This window comes from Rhipicephalus microplus, chromosome 10, assembly GCF_043290135.1.
Source record: "Rhipicephalus microplus isolate Deutch F79 chromosome 10, USDA_Rmic, whole genome shotgun sequence".
Classification (NCBI taxonomy): domain Eukaryota; kingdom Metazoa; phylum Arthropoda; class Arachnida; order Ixodida; family Ixodidae; genus Rhipicephalus; species Rhipicephalus microplus.
The window spans coordinates 33,629,075-33,635,032 of NC_134709.1; positions in this window are offsets into that span (position 1 = coordinate 33,629,075).

The window sequence follows — 5,958 nt, forward strand, 5'->3', positions numbered from 1 at the left end:
ATTTCCAAAGTTTGTGAGTAGAACATTTGCACATCCGTCACCTAACTTAACAAGGCCTTGTGCCATGCAGATCCCTTTTTGGAGTAGTAAGGCAGTGTTGTCAGCAAACTCTTCGAATTCACTGAATGCTTTGTTGGTTATTGCGACAGATATGCTCGATCTTGGCGGCACCATGACGCCATCATCTGCAATACAAAGGTCATATACGTTTTCTTCCGTTTCAAAGGTAGCAGTCGCGTGCCTAGTCGAGAATGAGACGGAAGATTCTCGCAAGTTAATAACAGCGCCATTAGCTCGTAAGAAATCCTTGCCGATGATCAAGTCTATTGAGCATTCCGGCAGCACAATAAAACTGGCGACGTACGTGAAACCCCGTATTCCGATTCTTGCTGTGCATATTCCAGTAGGGTCGATGAGGTGCCCTCCTGCTGTGCGAACTTGTGGTCCTTTCCAAGGAGTCAGCACTTTCTTCAGTATTTTAGAAAGTCCGCTACTCATCACTGAATAATCTGCGCTGGTATCTACCAGTCCGATGACTTCGTAGCCGTCAACGAACACACGTAAATCGGAAGTAACGTCACTATCGAAGCACCGGTTTCTGAATCGGGCGTCGTTCAGAGTCAGCAACGGAGGTTTTTCTGCATTAGCGTCGACAGCGGCCTTGCCTCCACAGGTCGTTGACTCTAGTTTTCCCGACGCGGGCTTGGGGAACGAGACCTTGGGGAGCTTGCTGAAGATCGGGGGCTAGGCGATCTATACTTCCCCGTTGTCGTCGCACGAGGTTGGTGTCGTTGGAAGCCACTTGAGGTTTGACGACCTGACAGGTATTCTTCAATTTCGAAGGGACGTTCGCCATTTCGTTGTCGAGGTGCATTAACAGGAAAACCACGAAGTCCTGCCTGGCGGTAGTGGCACGTTCGGTAGAGATGACTAGGCTCCCCACAGTGGTAACACAGCGGTATCCTGTCGAGAGTGTGCCAGACATCACTCTTCCTTAGTCTCCTCTCTGGCGTTGGCTGCAGGGTGCTCGGTGGCATCGGGTACTGCATATGTGTAGCCGCCGCGACGTCTGCACGTCCGGAAGGTCCTCGCAGTAGCACATCAGCATACGTCGTTCTCGTCTTCTGTTGTAGTGGTGGCCCTGGCTGTGCGTTGCTCGAAGGTTCGCGTACCACCTGCCTGACCTCTTCACGGATCACATCGGCCAGAGACGAAAGCATTGGAGCGTTCTGGTCAAGACGCTGCTTCTGCAGCTCTTGTCGCACAACAGACCGCACCAGCTCGCGTAGTGCTTCCATGCCGTTACCGAAGACTGGTGGCAACATGTCCAAGGAAGTGACGATCGCATCCCGGTTGTATAACCTTGCTCGCTGTTGTAGCGTCCTTTCCATTGTAGTCGCCTCGGAACGAAACTTCGCGACGGTGCGCGGCGGGCTTCGAATTAGTCCGGCAAAGAGCTCTTGCTTTACGCCTCGCATCAGATGGCGCAGCTTCCTGTCTTCGCTCATATTTGAATCCGCTCGGCGGAATAGGCGAGACATGTCTTCCAGATACATGGCGACAGTTTCGTTATTTCGCTGATTTCTTGTCTGGAGCGCAGCTTCAGCTCTCTCTTTGCGGTCTGTGTTTGGGAAAGCAGCGAGTAGCTTCCGTCAAAAATCATTTCACGACCGGAAGGTAGCCTCGTGGTTTTCATACCACGTTCGTGCGCTATCTTCCAGTGCGAAGTAAACACTTCCAAGTTTGCGCTCTTCTCCATATCCGTTAGCCTTTGCGACGCGTTCAAAGTGTTCAAGCCAGTCCTCTGCGTCCTCGTAGCTTTCGCCGTGGAAAGGCTTTGGTAGCATTGGCTGGTTTACTACAATGTTGGCTGGAGTGACCTGAGCAGTCATGTCGGTTGCGTACCCGTTCACAGCCGTTGATGTTCCAAGGGAAGTCGATAAAGGTGAAAATTCAGGACCCTCACCACGTAGGCGTCGACTGCAGCGCTGATGGACAGGCGTCAGCTCGTTGGGTCGAATTCGCTGTGGTTATGGACTGTGCTCCGTCACTCGAGAGGGGCTTGGCATCATACCCAGCACCTCCACCACATTTGTAACGCACTCTTCAATGAAATCTTTTAATAGGCTAACCTAGGCAGGGCGAACTTGTGCCCGAGAATAATAAAACAGCTAGATTGTCTCGAGGATTCACTTCTGCCTCCTCTTCTACGTTCTTCTGTTTTTTCAACACGGTTCGCGTGCAGCTGGGTCCCGCAGGCTCGTGCGTCGCAAACCATCTAGACGGCACAAGTATCGGCTAGCGCGCGTAATTTGAAATCACATTGTGTCAGTATGTACGCGCAAACACACACACACACACACACACACACACACACACACACACACACACACACACACACACACACACACACACACACACACACACACACACACACACACACGCGCGCGCGCGCGCGTTTTTTTGAATTGTTTATACACGCAATACCACGACTGCGTTTATACCACGACTGTGTTTAAACACGCAATACCACGAACTGTTTATACACGCAATACCACGACTGCGTTTCACCAACAGACGGCATCGGGCAATTAAAGCGTGTTCATGCAGGTTAGTTATAGCGCGAGAACAGAACGACGACGACACAGAGACAAAAAGGACACGAAAAAGATGCGTCCTTCGTGTCCTTCTTGTCTCTGTGTCGTCGTTCTGTTCTCGCGCTATAACCATCGTCATGACATACCAACTGGCCCAAGCTGCCACACTTCTAAGGTACCAGGAGGTGCGCTTGCCTGAGTTCGTGGCCGCCACTTTTGCCCGGTAGCAGGAGTGCGCAGCAGCAGGTGCACACGACGCAGACGCCGATGAAGGCGAGGATCATGTAGATGGCACTGAGGAAATCCAGGGCTGACGGCAGTGCACTGATGGTTCGGTGATCCCCATTGGAACATTTCTGCCCGCTGCCGAAACAAGCGATACATTGGTTGTCTCCCTTAACTACGTGCAGGGGCACGCATTTTATGTGTCCCTAGATCCTAATGCATGTTTTAATAAACATTTAACACACATACGTTTAGTGTTTAGAAATTTATGCTATCAGTTTCTGTTCTCTTCAACAATCGCATTGTCAACAACACTTATCTCTAAGCCTTGACAATGTACGGAGCTTTGAATGTCCGCGGGTAGGTTGGGCGCTTAATTATTCGTGTATTTGAAATGACCCAGAAGTGCACATACCAGAGTTGCCAGACGCTACCAAGCTGACAAGCAAATAATTATCACAATATAAGCCCGAAAGAAGCGTATATTTAATGAATTTATCCATTCTTGAAAACTATAGTATATTATTAATGAAAATCTCACTCAAACACGAAGGGGAGCTGAAGAAATCATTTCAAATATTTTGCACAGTGCTAGAATAGTCCAGGGTAGTTTACATTCCGGTAAATGCTAAACTGCCTGTATATCAATAACGTTACTTGAATAATTAAAAAATTCTTTGGTTTTAACGTCCCAAAACAACGAAATGATCATGAGAGACGTCGTAGTGGAGGGCTCCGGAAATTTCGATCACGTGAAGTTCTTTACGGTGGCCCTAAACTTGAGGGCCTCGAACATTGCCACCTCTATCGAAAACGCGGCCGCCGCGGCCGGAATTCGATCCCGTGACCTGCGGGTTAGCAGCCGAGTGCCTTAGCCACTATAGACCACCGGGGCGGGTTGATTAACATCATTCGTTGGTTTCCCGGATATATGTTTGACTTCAGTAGTATACTCCAAGTCGCCAACAAACGTGCTATCAACGAACGAGAAATTGGAAGCTGACAATCACAAAATAACTGTATTTGTAAAATAAATGCATATAAGGCATAAAAAATGCAGCAAGTGACTGAAACTTTTTACAAACTTTACAAGCGGCTTGGCAACAAAAGAACAACTTTTAATTCATTATTATAAGTGGATCTGGCAAGGCTGCCCGTTCTTACACCCTGATGCTGATGCTGATGACCTGTGATGAATGGTGCTTACCCACTAAGGGGGATGGGCCAAGAACCGGGCGGCAGGATACTTAAATGAAACTAAAATGAAAATGAAGCCAATCTGAAAAAGTAGCTTAAAATAATCCTACCAAAAATAAAAATGTTTGCTGAGCAAGCGGTCAAACCATCTTTTGTTTTTGAAAGACATAACTACGAATTATAAACTAAAGATCTGAAAAGGTAGTGGTTCACTAGCATGGTAATCTTTTAGTTGCGTTGATGTAATCAAACACAGCGGAGCATACATCCCTGTGGCAGTAACCAAATGAAGTTCCGCCAATTGATAAAATTACTGGTAGATTTACTTGTATTCTTAGCTTTTTTAATGGGGCTACTAAAAATCTTTTTCTGTGATAAGAATAACGATGACAGAATAAAAAGAAATGTTCAATTGTTTCAAAACACGTTGGTGGGCTAGTTGGTTTGAATCCATTAAGAGTGAGTAAGCGCAAAACAGACAAGGACGTAGAAGAGACAGACACATACAGAGCGCTCTTTCAACTGATCTTTTATTTTCGCACGAACCGATAAATATATACCGAGCGAGCGGAAATAACATAAACATAAAGAACATATCGCGGAATCACATCGTAGAACCAAGCACGTGTAAATTGCACTACATAGTAAAAGTACAAGTCACTGTGTCGAATCAGTGACTTGTACTTTTAAGTACAAGCGCTCTGTATGTGTCTGTCTCTTCTACGTCCTTATCTGTTTTGCGCTTACTCACTCTCAATTGTTTCAATTTCGTTGCACCAAATGCATAGCGGTGACGCCTTGAGCCGAGCTTTGTTAAGGTAATAATTTAGTTGTGTAACTGCACAGCGCAATCTGGTATAAGTGACCTCTAACCGGCGAGATACACACCACTGTTTATTCCAGCGATAGCTCAAATGCTCGAAATTTTTGAATTTATCCAAATTACCTTTTCCCCATTGCAGGCAAGCATTTCGGAACCTTAGCCCGGTTACGTAAGCCGTATCTGGCAAAACTGGGATGGTGGGCCCACCCAGGGATACTGCTGCTAAAGAGTCTGCCATTTCGTTCAAATATAATCCGCGGTGGCATGGTACCCATAGCAAATGCAGTTTTTTTACGTTTTTCGGTACTAAATGCCGAAACGTATTCATCAGCTCTGAGTTTACTGCCGCAGAAAGTGCATTACAAACTGATAACGAATCTGTAATGATAACTGCTAATGATTCGCTTGAGGGTAATTTGCGTAGGGCAAGAACAATGGTCAATAATTCTGCAATGAATACCGGGGTATAATCTGGGAGTCTAATCGAAAAGGACCAGTACAAAGAAGGAGAGAAGATGCCAACCCCAGCCTTTTCTTTTGACACAGATGCATCAGTCGCTATGATATTGCTTATCTCTAGGTGAGCTAGATAATCTGCTAACTGGTCATTTAAATACCTATATGCCAATTGTTTCGTGTTATGAGAAAATATATCATCGAATTGTATGCTAAGCATTGACTTTAGGTTGTGTATTGGACCAATATGTCTAATTTTTACATTCAGTTGCTTTAGTAGCGCTTGTGCAAATACTATTTGCGGGGTGTGTAGTCGCGACCAATGGGTTTCGAAAAATAAAGTCGGTTCTTGAATGAAAGCGTAAAATGAGAGTCTTTGTTGTGAACTGTATATTTTTAAGAATGCTTGCATAGTAAGAATTTTAAACCTATTTAGCAGAGAAGGTAGGCGAGCTTCCATATACAACACGTTATTTGCAACAAACTTTGGTAGACCCAGACACAAACGTAACGCTTCTCTTTCCAACAGTATTAGGGGTCTCATTTTATAAGCTGCGCTGCCAGAAAATAATACACATCTGAATTCCATGATGGGCCGCACATAAAGTTTATATATCATTATTAGCACATCTCTTCTTAAACCCGCTTTACGGTTTGCAA